This window comes from Pogona vitticeps, chromosome 1, assembly GCF_051106095.1.
Source record: "Pogona vitticeps strain Pit_001003342236 chromosome 1, PviZW2.1, whole genome shotgun sequence".
NCBI lineage: Eukaryota > Metazoa > Chordata > Lepidosauria > Squamata > Agamidae > Pogona > Pogona vitticeps.
In genome coordinates, this window is record NC_135783.1 from 296,129,281 (window position 1) to 296,147,001 (window position 17,721).

Genomic DNA, 17,721 nt, shown 5'->3' on the forward strand with positions numbered 1-17,721 from the left:
ATTCTAGAGAACAGTCCCTCCTAATTCTTTCTCTGAAGATCCATTAGTAGGCAAAGAGATTTTTATTCAGATGTATATTTAATCTATAAATCCTTATCAGTATAACATTTCTTCATCTACCAGCGGGTTATCATAGATTGGGCTAGCAAGGACTCCTTTGAAACTGAGCTCCAGAAACTGTAAGATGTCACTGAAAAGATCCTGTATCTTATACCTTTGAAATGCACTATACATTTTTAATGGGACAAAAAGAAGGCGGCCTCTCTGGAGTTCTTTTAAAATCAGAACAGATTCATAGTCATGTATGTCTTTATTGCTTGTAACAGGAAACAAACACTCAGAAATAGATCAGCAGGCAAGCAAGATGTTCCAACAAGCAAGTTGATTGCTCTGTGTAATTCCATTCTTTGGTCCATTTACCATTCCTGGAGCTGCAAGAAAAATAAAAGTGGGTGGGTGGAGAGAAGTGGTCAAATATGTAGAAAGAAATGCCTTGGTATCCTTGACATTAATTACACCATGAAAATAAATCAGTGATTTTGAAATCATTTTAAAGACACATGGTACTCAGTATTTGGGCTGGTGTGTGTGTTGTCCTGGGAAAAAGTTTTAAGCTGTTTTTAAACTGTGTTGTATACTGGTGGAGCAGGCTACACAAGCTTTTAGTATTTGAGGCTTTATCCTGTGCTTCCCCATCGCGTGCTGGTTGCCTCTCACAGCCGCTCATGGCTTCTGCTTGAGGTTATTTTTATTTTTAAAAAATTTCTTTCCAAGTGGGATATGTAAACCGCCCGGAGAGTAGCGATATGGGGCGGTATATAAAGTCCAATAAATAAATAAATAAATAAATAATGATAGACTGACATGACAGATACAAAAGAAAAACAGATTGAAATGCAAGTGTTCACTGGAGCCCAAAACACCTACCCTCCACACATAGACAAACACACACCAATGAGTGGAAATCTATAGCAAAGAGAGAAAGGTTGGATGGAGGAAAGTATTCTCTCCTTTGTATAGTAACATTGACCAGAAATATTTACAATATCAGGAGCTTATAGGCCTTCTGAAGGAAAAAGGAGTGCTTTTCCTCACATGACCTTTCTCTCTGCTCACTCTCAATTTCCACTCAGTGATGTTTCTCCCCTCTTCCCAGATCAGCTTCTGGATCCCTCCCTCCATCCTCTTCATCATCACCACCCTCTGTGTGTTTGTGTGTTGTCTATCTGTCTCCCTACGAGTGTGTTGGGCTCCAGCAAAAGCTTGCATTCCGATTTTTTTCTATCTGTCATGTGAGAAGATTGCTATCAGTTGGGAAGAAATAATAATAATAATAAAAATAACCCCACAGCAGCAGTGGCACATGGCTGTAGGAGGCAGCCAGCACAAGGCAACAGATACAATTTACACCAGCAGAGGCCTTCACATATGCCAAAACGATTAAAAATAAATTGATTTTACATGTGCATTAAAATGAGCTACTATCTGTCTGCCTAGTAAAATGCCTTGCTTCCAATTTAAAAAAAACACATGATTCCTAGGTAAAAAAAAGAAATCTGTGCTTCCATGCGCATTGTGTAGTCATCTTTTAAAACACTGATTTTAAAAATGTTATACCCAATTCAAATACAATTTTTTTGAAATGTGTAACCATACTCTTTATTTGCTTAGCTTTTAAAAAATTGAACAAGACTTTTTGGGCCTTCATGCTTTCCCTTCCAACAGCTTGCCTCATTATGCCTTCACTGTTGCTTCATTTCCCCCTCTCTCGTTTATTTCTCTGCAATTTGACATGAGACTATTATTTTAGTTCTTATTTGTGTAGCCAAAGAAGGTTTGATTGGTTGAGGGCCAGTGTGTATATTAAAACAGGCAAACTGAAGTCCCTTGAAAGTGCCCCATGTGCTACCACCTGTTTGCCACCTCAGTAAGTAGTGTTTCATCTCAGTAGTCACACACACGTTTAACATCCATAAGAACCTGGGTTTGGTTATTGGCATCTCCATATACAACAAAGTGGGGGAAAATATGGCTAAAACTCTGGAAAATTGCTACCAGATATATAAGTAACAGGTGTCACAAAACGGTGTGATTCCATATTAAGCATCTTCCTATCTTAATCCTGTGCTGCGACTCACCACACAGAGTGACTGATTGTTTCTGCCCCACCACAGACACTGAGGGCAGAAGAATTTTTGGTGGCAGGAAGGCAGAGCGTGGAAAAAGCTACATGGGTGGTTGGCAACTCTCTGTGGAGCTGACTGTGTTGGCTGGGAGATTCGGGTAGTTGCAGTCCAAGAGATCCCTTCCAGACCCTGCCTGCAATGTGCACCTGATTGCCCAGTTGTGTTTCATGAAAGAAGAAAAGGTTCCGCCCTCCTCTAGTCTGTGCTCTGAGCTACCACAACACAGAACCAGGGAGGGAGATGACGACACTGTGCGATACATGAAAGGGGAACCTTCTGCAGGAGACAATGACAGGAAACAAAAAGCAAGAGTGATGCAGATGCGGGGGCTTCAGGGGACATGGGGAATTAAAGAGCCAAGAAGCCCCAAGCAGCAGTGGAGATAAAAAGATAGGACAGATGGCTTTATTCTCCACGCTGGATGCAAACAGCCTGTGCCACCTTCCTGAGGGAGAACGCATCCATGCTTGTTCAGCAGGAACATTTAATTATTTGCTATCGAAAAAACTGGGTTGAATAACAGGTTTTCACCTTACCTTTTTTATTTTCATAAATCTAGCAAGCTGTGTATTTTCCTTTTAAAATTCAACAACCAGCATTTCAAAGCAATTGAAAAAAAAATTGAAAAAAGAGCCCTTTTTTTCTCCTTGCAACAGCGTAAGATGCTTTTCTCTCTCAAGCACTATGGCATAACCCCTAAGATAATTAAATTCTTCAAAAAAACTCTGCTTTACAAATGTGAGATATTGTGCTTCTGTATCTATTATTCAAAATGCCATGAAAAATGGATGCCAAGCTTTACATAGCAAAGGGCAATCTGAACGTTGATAACACCAATGGCAGCAATCAAGATGGTCTGCAGCACATGTGTCAAGGCCCACAGGCCGAATCCGGCCTGCCGGACTGTTTCATGTGGCTCTCGCAATGTTGACTGCTACTGTGCAGTATACAATACGCAGGCACTTACTTAGTCACCCATAATGCTCCGCAAGGATGCTGGGAATCCGTCCAGCGGGACTTCTAATCCAAGCATTCCAAGCAAGGAAGAGTCAGAAAGTGATAATTGAATGAGGAGGATTATATTTAATATGATAAAGAGTAGATACATTTATATAGTCTTACACATACAACCGGCCCTTTGAGGGCAACCATAATGCCGATGCGACCCAAGAAGAAATTGAGTTTTACACCTCTGGTGTTCATTACCATTTACAATGGTTGAAAAACAGCTCTGGCAATTGCTTTGTGTTTGGGTGAGAAGTGGGTAACTGATGAAAAAAGGAGTCAGCTTCTGGGATTTTTCCTTGCTTGGTGTCACTTTGTGAATGGTAGTGAACACAAGAGGATATCCTATGTAGACCATATTGACTGCTGCAATTGGTGTTGTCAACATTCAGCTTTATTTTCTGCAGGTGATTTCTGCTCTGGCATTTAGTTGTGCATGGAACTCACAGACATATTTTTTTGGGTTTCTTTGTGTTAATACCATCTAATTCAGGATTAGTTTTATTATTGTTGCCACTGTTGTTCTGTTATCTGATTCAAAATTTCTGATCTTTACAAATTTTATTGTGGTGCTGTACCCATTTAGAAAATAGCACAGTAGAAGCAAAAGAATAGTACATACGCATGAAAAAGAGTGAGTCCAACAATCGCCCTAATAAATATTATTTGTGCAACATACATATAGGTACCTGAGGGCCAAGACAGTAAGGCCTGATGTCAGTTGAGAGTATGGAAGAAATTCACACCCAAATATTAAAGACAATGAACACAAGAAAAATCAAACTTTTCCCCACCTCCAGCTCCCCTTGCCTTGAAATTTGTCTCCCTGCTTGGAGGCCTGGACAAACGTAACATTTCCCTGAGACTTTAGCCCCCATCCTGAAACATGGCAGCCTTCTTTCTTCTCCTTTACAGGGAGCTATGTTCCTGGAAGGCTTCTCTGGAAGGTTTCAGGAAGATAAATCTTCCAAAACACAATGTAATGGAAGACTGGCGGCAAGGAGGAATTGGTCAAAATCGAGCTGAGCAGAAGATGAATTGCCTCCATAAGCTCCTGCACCTTATTCCTCAGTATTCAGTGCAATCCCACCACCACCACCATTCAGAAAAGTTTTGGGGGCAGCGTAACGTGATGCTAGCTCTCTGTATAGGCATCAGACATTTTTTCCTCTGTGAACTTTCTTAAATTATCCTAGAATCCAAATCTATAGATTCAGGTAGAATAATGGATGAAAAAGAATTGCAGTGAAAATGTAATGCAATGATAGCTCAGCATAAACCTTCAGATACTTTACTTGATGCAACGTTGACAACAAATGTGTGGAAATTATTTCCTACTCACCTCTTGCCAAGCCCAGTACAGGCTGAATCCATATACAATCATAGAATAATTGAGTTGGAAGGGGCCTGTAAAGTCAGTCAAGTCGAATCCCCTGCTTGGTGTAGGAATCCAGATCAAAGCAGATCTGACAAAAGGTTGTCCAATGTTCTCTTGAGTGCCTCCAGTGTTAGAGCACTCACCACCTCCTGAGGTAATTGGTTCTATTTTCGTACTGCTCTAACAGTTAAGAAGTTTTTTCCCCCGATATTCAGTTGAAATCTGGCTTCCTGTAAATTGAGAGCATTAGTATATATCTTGCACTCTGGAATTACTGAGAGTGGATCCTGCCCCTCCTCTGTGCGACTACATTTCAAGTACAGTATTTGAAAAGTACTATGATATCTACCCTCAGTCTTCTTTTCTCAAAGCTAAACATTCCCAGTTCTTGCAATCCTTTCTGATAGGAAAGATTGCTTTCCAGTCCCCTGATTATCCTTGTTGCCCTCCTCTGAACTTTCTCCAGTTTGTTGAAGCCTCTGTACATTTGAGATAGTAATTTGGTTAAAATACAGACCCATCTTCCTGTTTAGAAAGAGAGGTGCATGGATATCTGGAAGTCATTCTTTAATGGAGATGAGAGAAATACAAGCATGACACAGGTTACTGCTCAACTTCCCTCATCTGTATCTTTGACAAAAGTGAATGGTTGTCTACTAGCTAGATCTAGGTTGCTTGCTCCCTTTCACCCTGAAGAAAGAGACAGCTGAATAATAGCCTCTGCCTCAAAAAAGACGACATCACGACCCTGGGGAGTCCAGTCAATTGGAATACATCAGCTGCCATGTAAGCAAACTCATTTGCATATTATGGTAATGAACCCAGCAAATGCCAGACTCAGACTGGCATTTCTTCCACAAAATTCGTGTCTCGGAAATTGGTACTGTCAGCTTCAGAAAACCGTGGTAACAGCAAGAACATGCACTGTCTCATAATAGCCTTTAAATGTGGATTTGGAAATGAAGTCTGCTGAAAAGCCATATAATTTCTTTTTTTTAAAAAAGCTGTTTGCTTGCCCAATTGTTAAGCTGCTAAACTTTATATGCTCTCACACTCCCCACGTGTAATGTAGCACCACTGACACAAGTTACTACTCAACTTGCCTCATCTGTATTGTTAAGTGACAAAAGTGAATGGTTTCAAATGTGGTGGACAAGGAAGAACTTTGCACTTCACCTGTTCCCCAGTTTCAGTAGTTCAAAGCTTTGGATCATTGCACCTACACTTGGGAAAGGTAACACTACCACCATGCCAAAGTTACTTGAAGTAAGGCTATTGTCACACTGGCAATTTGCATCAATTTCTGTTCAGACTCTGTAAAAATCAGTTTCAAGTCACATGGTATTTAAACTGCTGGACATGTTCTCAGGAACGGAATAGAAATTGATTTATTTCTGAATAATTAAACCAGTTTTGGCATCTACACTGCTGAAATTGACTCATTTCCTTTCTGTTTCAGGGGCAGGCTGTTCTTAAAGGTTTTGATTCCATCCCTCCGGCACAAAAAAAGTAAGTGATACATCAATAAATCAAGTGTCTAGGAGGTGCCACCTGGTGTCATAATAATCACCAGAATCCACAGAGGGAACACTAGAGAGGTGACCCCAGCTGATTAATGATGAAAAGATTAGAATGGGGATGAAGGCTTCCAGTTGCTTTGCAGGGTGATGCTCCTGACACACGGACCACCCTCTGTGTCCAGGCACACCTGCTCTGCGCCCGCTGGTCTTCTGCTGCTCCACTGGTTCCTTCATCAGCCAAAAGGAGCGAATGGCATAGGCGGACGTAATGCCGAACACATTGATGGAGTGATAAACATTTTAAGAAAGAATTTTCAAAACATTCAATATGGAAAAACGGCAGTGCCTGTGCCAACCCAAATCCACATAGGCAAGAATTAAATCAACAGCAGCATTCATATCCACAAAACTGCATTGAATTGAATCTGTTTTAGAAGTGAGGTACTTTTGAAAAGCCCCTGCCAGCCAGTTGAAAAAAAAACACCTCTCTTTGCAACCCGTATAAATTGATTTCACCCTTGCATCTTCTCAGAGATGTGAACGATAAAATCTAAATTGATGTAAACAATGCTTAAAAGCAGTTCTTATTGCCAGTGTGACTGCAGCCTAAATTGTTTATTGTGGCTGTGGAGATTTGTCTGTATCTCCAGCCCTTGGACAGACCAAAGTTCTTAATTCTACTCTGCTTCTGTTGCACTTTTCTTCCTGTACTGGTTCCAAACTGTTTATTTCCTTCACTTAGCATGTGAAAAGTCCGGCCAAACATGGGCAAAGATGTACAATTTTCAGAAGTGTTAGAACTGGGAGGGGGAGGGGGAGGTGTGTGCCCAGTTTTTTTAAATAATGAAAAAAATGGACATTTGGAGGGAGATGGAAATATATGTGGTACTTATTTTGATTATTATTACGTGCCACCAATTTGCAACAAATTATGGCAACCTTAATTGTGTTTTCAAGGGATGTGGGATAGTTAAGAAGCAGTTTTACCATGGCTACCCTGATCACGTTTCCATGGTCAAGTGGGGATTTAACCCAAGGTGCCTGAGTCACAGTCTGACATTAGATCCACATTTCGCTGAATCTCACGTACCTGTATTTCCATACTAAAACTAAATTTATATTACTACCTTAGCAGCATTAAAATGCTTCGTTCATAATGTAATCAGCATATAATATTATACCATTTGGCATATTTTAAATATATATAAGTCTTAATTTTGCTCAAGCAAATGTTAAATATACCTTTATTAAAGAAAGAGGTACAAATTTGTATTCCCTGTGGTATATTAGCACAGATAGTAGTTTGCCATCTGAAAAGTAGGTAAAAAGCTGCCAACAAATAATGTGGAATTAATATACATTTATTCTATGCTATTTTGTCTCTGTGTATACCACTCAATTATGCATGTTCTTGGGGCAGGGAGCAATACACTTACAGTACCATAAAATAAAACAGAATAAGACTAACCACAACAAAATAAAACTCAGCAGCAACGGCTTCTGTACAGCAGATCTGAAAGCACTAAACATTAAAATATATGAGGAAATGAAAAGGTCTTTGTCTGGGACAATTAAGAGTGGGCAGCAGGTGAGCCTCTTTGGGGAGAAGGTTCTAGAATGTTGGACATCATTCCCAAAAAAGAAATCTCCATGGAGTGGCCACCCATCACACCATCATCATCAGATTCAAGTCAAAGAGTATTCTCATCTACTCCAAATGAGGCTAACCTATGGAACAGTCCAGAACTTGCTAGTCTTACTGAGTGTGGGCTTCACCAATAAGTAAATAAATTAGTTTGTTTTCTACATATACACACACTTTTCTCTCTGTTGAAATCATATGACACATTTCTCAGACTGTGGCAATAATCATACTGATATTCACATAAGATCTATGTAACTTGCATGTTTTATTGCAGCTAATTGACAAGGTTCCAAAGTGCACCTTGGTGGTGCAATCAGATAACATAGTTAACACATCACTAGAAGAAGAAAATAAGTTAGTGTTTCAGCCATGCACACTCCTCCTGATGTTCAGGTCCTGAAGACCAAACACAAAACAAAGCAAGGAAGTGACTACACTGAAAATGTATTTACAGCCTATATTATGTTTGAAATTGCAGTCAGAGCTCACACAGGGGCCGCAGGTTGATTTGGAAGTAAGCCCTTCATACTGAATGCAATGGGAGTTGTATTATAACCCAAAGCCCTCCCTTCTTTCCTTCTTTCCTCTGTTTCTGCATCTGCCAATCCTTTTATGGTTCACTGTAAAGTTTCTTTATCATTTAAAGCTTCAGACTACTACATTTCTAAAAAACTTTTCTATAGAAAATTAACATGGAAAAGTGCTTAACAGTCTAAGAATGCAGAACGTCAAGTGTGAACAGTGATTTTGCAAAATATATCATTATTCACACATCAGCATGATTCCATAACATGAATCACCATCTTTACCTTCCAATTTCTTACTCTCTTCCCTTACTTTCAAGTAACACATGCAGGAATTACCTCATGTCTGATTGATCATATATAAGTTTAAACTATTGGCATAATAAACTTTTTAAGTCCACTTTCAGACATGTTGATTAAGTAATTAACAGCACTAAACTTTTGCTTCACAACAAAAGGGCTTTCCAACACAATCTGAAACTTTCTGTGATTGACAGGATTCAGGACTAGCATCTGATTTCCCCCACATTAAAATCGCAGTGCTTTGCTTTTGTAGCCCCTGCCTACATCACCAAAGCATACACACAGACATACACACCCATGTTTACAAGAACATATCACAACTAACTGCATGAGAAAAGGCCCATTTGAATCATTCCCGCTTGGAAAAGTAACACACACACACCGCAGGAGAAGAGGAAAAAAATTCCTGGAACAGCTAAAATAACAATAAAAGCAAGGGCAGAAAAATAACTTAGACTAACCTTCCCCTCCCCCCAATTTGGTGGAAGCAAGTTTATCATTGATTACAGACTATATTCTTTCTCTTGCTTGTCTGAAGTCTACTGCTAATGAATTTAGTTGGGTGATTCCAACTTCTAGTATTATGAAGGATGGAATAGGGAGTCAAAATGTAATCCCTTCTTATTTGTTCACTCCAAGCTTTATCAGGGTGTGAGGAAGATGCTCCTGCCATCCTTGGTGGGCCATCTGCCTTGTGTTCCTGTCTCCAGGAGAAATGGGCTCTGGCACTGGCAACAGAGTCAGCAGGAGAATGAGGTGGGGAAAAGAAGCACCTGGGCAGGAGTCAGGGCCAGGAATACCTGGAGCAAGGTGAGTACACAGGTGAGATGACAGGGGTGGAGTGGGGAGGAGGAGGCCAAAGGCAAATAATGGGTGAATGTTTGGGAAGAGCTACCATTGACTGATGCACGGCCAGATATCCCATGGGATCTGTAGACTGGCAAGTGGCCAGCTCCAGTGAAGGATTAGAGGTGGGGAGTGATGTTGGAGGCAGGAGCAATTCCAGCCCCTTGGTCTACTGACTCTAGAAGCTGGACTGAATTGATACAAAGCCATCTCTGCTCTGGTGTGTCTATGGACTGTATGCTAGGGCAGATGTTCTAGGTCCCCCTCCCCTTGGAAGGGACAGCCGGGCACACATGGGATAATGTATATAATTGAAATGGTGGGCAGTTTGCAGATGCCCATGTGATAAGCCCTGGACCTTCATGAGTGTTAGGTCCAGCTGAGGTACTGTGGTATTGGCACCTGCCCAAAGTGCTAAGTGCTGAGGTTGCTTTTCATGATGGACTGAATTCCTACTGGGGAAAGATCTGGGAGGATGGATTATGCTAAAGAGAGAAGGGTGGGGCCAAATGTAAATATTTGTCCCAGTGCAAAAGTTTTCAGGCAAGCAAAATCATGCCAGTCTGCAAATCTAAGCTCCCGCTTTATGCAAAACCTTGTTAGTCTGTAGAAGAAGTTCTTTTCCATGTAAAGGCTCACACAGTTGAAAACAAGCACTCATCTCAGTAGAAACCCTTTCCAAGATTTGAATAGGAACCTAGTGTCTAATTACTGATCCAAGGTAAGAGCAGATGTGGAGCTGCTCTAACTGAATTAGGCCCATGTGGATGTTTGTCTGCCCTGTGCTAAAGAGACTTTCTCTAGCTCCTTCTTCTTGTGACAGGTAAGCTTCTGTGGACCTTGTAGCAGCTTTAGTTTTGGAATCAAGGGTAGCATGAAAGGACTTCTAGGAACCTGCCTTTGCTTTTATGTTGGCTCTTGCTTTTATTGTTATTTTAACTGTTCCAGGAATGTATGCCCCCCCCCCAAATTACTTGTATGAAACATTGGTTGCCTTTTTCAGGCAGGAAGTTGGTTAACATATTTTTAGAGATGAATAAATAACCAAAGACTTTTCCTAGACGTGTAAAGACTAGGCTAGTAAAAATCCATATATAGATTGACTCATAATCAATTAGGGTTGCAAATCCTGTAAATGCTTGCCTGGGCATAAACGGAATTAAGCAGTCTGTCTTATACATTCAAATACAAATGCAAAGGAAAGGGTGACCCAGCTGTATCTTTTATATGGCTTCTTAATATTGTAAATAAAACTAAAGCTTTTCTTTGCTGTTTCACAGCCTTGTTAAATTATTTGAATGTAATACTATTTTCATAGTCAAAGCTATGGTTTTTCCAGTAGTGATGTGTGGAAGTGAGAGCTGGACCATAAAGAAGGCTGACCGCCAGAGAATTAATGCTTTTGCATTGTGTTGCTGGAGGAGACTCTTGAGAGTCCCCTGGACTGCAAGGAGATCAAACCTATCCATTTTGAAGGAAATCAACTCTGAGTGCTCACTGGAAGGACAGATCCTAAAGCTGAGGCTCCAATACTTTGGCCATCTCATGAGAAGAGAAGACACCCTGGAAAAGACCCTGATGTTGGGGAAGTGTGATGGCAGGAGGAGAAGGGGACGATACAGGACGAGATGGTTGGACAGTGTCACCGAAGCTACCAACATGAATTTGACCCAACTCTGGGAGGCAGTGGAAGATAGGAGGGCCTGGCATGCTCTGGTCCATGGGGTCACGAAGAGTCGGACATTACTTAACGACTAAACAAGAACAACACTATATCATATGCTAAACTTCTTACATTGAACAGGATTTTGAATCAGGCTGCTTCTTCATCAGAAACAAATAGCAAAGAAACACATTAGCATATAATGTCTGTGTGAGAGAAGGAGAGAGTGAAAGTGAGCACCTATATGTATAATTATATATAAATAAATTATACATATAGGTGCTCACTTTCACTCTCTCCTTCTCTCACACAGACATTATATGCTAAAATGATATATGCTATATATAATTTTTGTTTTCCATGTACTGTATTTATGAGACATTGGCCAGAATCCTACTATGCAACTTTATGCCGTGCAACTGTGATGATGTAATCAATTGTGGCTCTTTGCGATGAATGAAAAGCTTCCTATTCTCTCTCCCCTCCCCCTCCCAGGTTACAGCAATCCTTTTTGTTCTGGGGAATGTCTGGAAGGCATGGATTGGGGAAGGGAATTCTATAATGCCCGAAAACCACCATCACTGATCCTGGCAGAAGGACCAGGACCAGCAGCTCCAATTTGCAGGCTTTTCTGTGTGGCATGTAGAAGGAGGAGCAATCTTAGGAAGGACATTAAGCCTTGTTATGCGTAAAATGTTTAACATCAAGTTTGAAACACCGCAGCTGGATAAAACTCAGAATCTCAAACTTGCACACGACTGTATCTTGATTTGTTGACACAGGAGCTAAAGGGAAAAGCAATCCAGTTATCACAATATGTAAGGTCCACCAAAAGGAAGTTGCAGATCTATATATTCTGAACAAACCAGGACCATTTACACCCACATTTTGTCCCATGCAGGAGAGAAGTCAGAAGCCACTGTATACCTTCTTAAATCCACCCAAGAAACAATTTGAAGGGTACTGGGTTAATCTGTGGCCTTGTGCCACTAAAACAACTTAAACTAGGGGACAATATGAACATGAAGCTTAAAGCTCCCTACCACCTATGATCCCCCATGAAATAAAAGATAAGGATGCATGTCAAGTAGTAGAGAAGACACATTTAGAAGGTCCACAGAGTATATGGGATCCATGCAATTTTGGAGGAAGAAAAATTAGCTTTAACCCACTCACACTTGTTTAATTTTTTCTTGTGAAGCTCTTAGCAGCCCTGATATTTTCTCAGAATTCTTCACACAAGAAATAACCTGTTATAAATCTGACAATTATTCAGATCTTTAAAAGTACCAACCTATCACCAGTTTACCCACCACTTACAACTTGTTGGCAACAATCATTTCCCAAAATTACAGTTTTCGCCAATATGCCTGCCTTCTAACAAACTGACCAAGAGGTTGTGTGAAGAAATCCTAGAGTTGTAAAGAAGTGCTAACTATTGATTCCTTCATACTGAATCAGCCTATGAATAGCAAAACCTATAAATATCTAGGCATCCAATAAAATCACAATATAAACCACAAGGAACTTAAGTCATGTTTCAGGAACAAGTACTTTGATTGAGTGAAGAAGTTCTGTTCAAAACAAAACTTAATACAAAGGAAAAATGACTGTTATCAATACTTTTTTTTATTTAACAAGGGGTGACAAAAAGGAAAAGGGGAATTGAGGTTAAATGGCAAGAGGAGAAACAATAACATACTAACGTCCATTCTATACATATTGCCATATTAAAATTCCAGATTACTGTTTTTACTATTTTGTGCCTTCCAGATTTAAGTTCTCATTTCAATATATGCTCTTCATACGCTGCCTGTTGACTCAGTCCATTTGTAGAATAAGTCCCATATTTCTGTTGCCTTTTGTAAAGGACAGTCCTTCATCACTTCTGATAAAATGTCCATTTCCGCTGTTTCCCGTATCTTCTCTATAAGATCTTCTTGTTTCGGTACCATCGGACTTCTGCAATTTTTGGCATAGTGAATTCTGGCTGCAGTAACTATGTATCTAACTATATATTCCTTTGTCTTATCTATGTTATCAGGTATCATACTCAATAAAAACAGTTCTGGGGTTAATGGCACCTTACAAAGCAATATTTGTTGCAACACAGCATGTACTCTTTTCCAATACTGTTTTGCTACTCTACATGACCACCACATATGATAATAGCTTCCCACTTGTGCTTCACATTTCCAGCGACTGTTATCAATACTTGAGCAACCCAAGGACTAGCATGTTCTGGAATTGTGGACTGGTTGTAAAGTGATCTTGATGATTTAAATAGAAAAACCAGAGTCCTCCTGCTAAAATACTGGTGCTATTATCGAAAGAATATAAAAACACTTTTATTTGCCATAGAACATGAGAAGTCATAGGCTTATCGACCTCAACAATTTCTGTATAGTTGAATTATAAAACAAAGCAAACACTTTGGAACTACTTCCATGGAAGCATAATTCCACTTAATCAGATGATAGAATTACTTGTACCTACTCCATACTGTAAATTCTTGCTACCACTAATTTTAGAAAATGAAACTGCAATAATACTGTATGTATACTGGGGCAATCAAGTTATCATTGAATAAAATATTTGATTTTAATAAGCAGATATTATACTTCTGGATAAGCAACAAAGAAAAGCATACCTTATAGAACTTGGAATTCCGTCAACAAGCACCTCAAAAGTACAGGAAGCATAAACATTGGTAGGTATCAAGCATTAAAAGAAGAAGTTAAAAGAATATGAAAGGAAGATAAGGTCGGCCTCCTCCCGATACTAATTTCTTGTTCCAACATTTTTGGTTACCAATATAAAACTAGTGTCAATAGCTGCTAATCTGCTTCCTGAAATTCAAAAATCAGTGATTTTTGCAAATGTGTCCTGTCACCTGCAAATATTTAGGACTTGATTCCTTACATTTAGACACTGGTAAAACCATTCCTTAAATGTTTCACATACCTTGAAAACTCATGTCACAATAAGTTGGATGTGACTTGATGACATATAATATAATATAGCATAATATGAGATGTTATGCAGGAGTAATATTTGGCCATCTACAGTACTTAGTGTATTATATTCTGGAGGCTATTTCCAACTAGGGGCTCATCTAGAAAGAATATTTTTTCTGCTATTTGTACCCAAGTGTATGTTGATGACATCAATATTTTTTCTAATGTCCAGATGACACAAGGTTTAAATCAGTACCAACAGTGACAAGGAGTAACAAAAACAATGCCTTTCCAGTTTTAAAACCCTTTCCTATAGGTGGTTCTTCTTTTGTTGTGTTTTGTATGAGCAGCTGAGGTGGAAAGAACTTCTTGGACCAAATGTTTTCAATGTAACAATCTACTTTTATTTTTTTTTTAAATCCAGCAGAGATCATTTTAAAACTGTTTCTTCAAGATTTTAGAAAAATGTTATGTAACATTTTTTTTAAATCACGGGCTGCTTTCTTAGAAAGTAGAGATTAAGAATGTGTGGGGTCAGAAATCTCAGTAAGATCTGCATAGACACCAAACAGCACCAACTAACACAAAGTGGGGAGGATCAAATGTTCTATCTGGATGAGCCCTAGATTGACCTGCTACTGAATTGCACAATTTCCTTGACTGTAGCAATGAGAAGTGGATAAATGTCTCAACCTCCTCCCCTAATATGACAGATTTGTACTGCAGAATGACTTTGGTTCTGGAATACCTGCTAGCTGTATTTTACCTTTTGAAACAGCCATGCAAATAGTCTCCCTGAGATTTATTCATCGAAATGGATAGGGCAACTTTGATCCTTTGGTTAGTATTGCCGTCTCTTTGCAGACTCTCTTGAGTCTGAGATTCCAGTTCTGCATAGCTTACATTTTTTTGACAATTTCTAATATGGATTCTTTTTGTTCTTTGCAGTCACCAGGGCAACATAATATTAGAAAATAAGGTGGCATCAAGATATAAAGATGCCAACAAATCTAGCAGGCACAACATCCTTTATTTATGTGACCCATTGTTTATTTATGCAAACCAGGCCATAAAATTTCACTGCCAAGACCAGCACTTTGTGCTCAACAGATTTCAGGACACAGTTGTGTCTCTCAAAATTGGTTGTCTGTTTAAAGAGCAGTGCCTGTTTGAAAAAGGGAAGACACAGAGGCTCTATTAATATAGCCGAGGGTCATTATGGACCCCGCTGCCACATTCTGAAATCATACTGAAATTGTGAGTAAATATTATCCACAGCATTTAAATGCACTTTAAGCAAAATGTAACCTTTAAACCCACTTTAGACAACATTTAAAATTTAAATGCACTAATAGAATTATAACATTGATTAATTAAACTACCTTTTTATTGTAAGCACAACTGATTAAGACTGATACTCTGGAATGGGCAAACATGTGTGTTAAACCTTCCCCACCACCAATTTTTAGATCAAAATTCTTCCTCAAAGCTACTATCTCCCTGGCTCCAGGAGTTAAAACTCATGGGAACGTAGGTCTCTCCAGGCAGCATAAACAGCAGCTTTGCAGCAGGTATGTCGGTGATGGTGGGGATTTTGATCAGAAAAATGATGCAGAGGAAAGAGTTAATGGCATGCCACATTCTTATTCTGGATCCACCACTAGATCTGTAGCTGTTTTCAAAATGTTAAAAAATAAATGCAGTCAGTGCATCTCTATTATCATGGCTAATCTAGCTAAAAATATTATATTTTATCAGCAAAATTATTAAGAATAGTAAAAGGCTCCAGGTCATCATCATTTTTTAAGAAGAGAGGCAGATACCTATGTACCAATAATTTTTGATGTGATCCATAATCATTTTGGTTGGGTTTGTTTAGATATCTTTCTTACAAGCACATGAACTTTTGGGAATTAGGGAAACAATAATTATACACACAGAAGTGTTCAAATCTGGAATGTTTCATCTGTGGTCTGGAGTGGTGGAGAGAACAAAAGTTGTATAGTGTTGCTGATCATGTAGCTTGGTGCAGGTTAGACACCATTTGGCTTTATTGTTTATGCAGGACCACAGACAGCAGAACCCACCAAAACTGCTTTTAAGATTAATTTTGAAAGGTATCATGGATGTTAAGGATTTGGTGTATCAAGGAGGGTCCCATTAGGCTAGTGGGGGAGAAGGTGAAACAGGTAATTATGAGTGGAGCTGAGGAATCACAGTAAAGAGAGTTAAGGCAGCAATATGTTGCCGAAAAAAGAAGAAAGTATTGAAAATTAACCATCAAATTGGGCAAGATACTGAGCTCCACATTCGGAAGCAGAACTCACTTTAGTGGCAAAGGACATCTGTTTGTCCTAGCACAAATGTTTACTGTTGCCACACCTTTCAAATTACCTTACTTTGTCTTGTGATTGTTCATAGGCATCATTGGTAATTTAGATTCTTCAGGCGCACAGCAGTGAAGCTGTCAAGTCACTGGAGGACTAATATGCAACCTGCTGGTGCGGGAAGGTGGAGGAGAAACACATAGCAATGTGCAAAAGCAGTCTTTTGGATTCACCTTAGATTAGATTAGACATCCTTCAGTCTCGAGAGACTATAGTAACATGCTCTGTATGGAGGTGGAACAGCATCTTGTGTGGCTGAGAAGGCCAATTTGAGAGTGACAATCCATTCCACACTGTCCCCTGTCCAGCTCCCTGATTATGCTGCTTCCGGGACTGCCTTTTTGACTCGGCCTGCTGGACAAGGGTCTCTTCAAAATGGGAGAGGCCGTGATGCACTGCCTGCCTCCAGGCTGAATGCTCATATGTCAAAGTTTCCCATCTGTTGAGGTCCATTCCTAAGGCCTTCAGATCCTGCTTGCTGATATCCTTGTGTCGCAGCTGTGGTCTCCCTCTGGGGTGATTTTCCTGCACTAATTCTCCATACAGGAGATCTTTTGGAATCCGACCATCAGCCATTCTCATGACATGCCTGAGCCAACATAGACATTGCTGTTTCAGTAATGTATACATGCTAAAAATTCCAGCTCGTTCTAGGACTACTTTGTTTGGAACTTTGTCCTGCCAGGCGATACCAAAATGTGCTGGAGACAATGCATATGGAATGTGTTCAGCTTCCTCTCCTGCCGTGCACAAAGGGTCCAGAACTCACTGTATTACAGGAATTTGCTCAGGACACAAGCTCTATAGACCTAGACCTTGGTATATGCCATCCACTTCTTTATTCACCACACCAACAACATATAACATAGAAAAGAGAAAATGAGGTCAATAATTTCAAGACCAGTATAATTACAAAGCAAAATCCAGACAGAAACAAAAGGCACACTTGAGGAACATCAAGATAATCAGGAGTACAAAGTGAGGGTAAAAAGGAATTCAAGCAACAACTTCAAAAGTCTTTCGATCCTCGTTCTGGGCAACAGCAGCCATTCTAATTGCACAGAAAAAGCAAGAGGGCAAAGAAAGAAGTCAGTCCACTCAGGACCATTTCTCAGTCTGCCCTGTTCTCCTCACCTTTTGCTTCACGAGACTGGAAGCAAGGAAGAGGACTGCATGTGGAGGAAAGGAGGAGTTGTGTGCAGGATTGACCCCCTAAAAGTAAGAGTACTGATTGATGCAGTGGTGGTTATGAGGGGCCTACATGGGCAGCCTGTTCCAAGAGTAAATGCTGACTCCTGTATAGGTGC

At 39.8% G+C, this 17,721-nt stretch overlaps 1 long non-coding RNA gene across 1 annotated transcript in view; it reads right to left on the reverse strand.

The window, feature by feature from the left end:
* Positions 1-270: 270 nt before the first annotated feature.
* The window catches only part of LOC140703165 (uncharacterized), a 44,403-nt gene continuing 26,952 nt past the window's right edge, over positions 271-17,721 (reverse strand). Inside the window, exon 2 of the long non-coding RNA XR_012082531.2 lies at positions 271-431. This is a non-coding gene — a long non-coding RNA (uncharacterized LOC140703165). The remainder of the gene's footprint in view (positions 432-17,721) is intronic.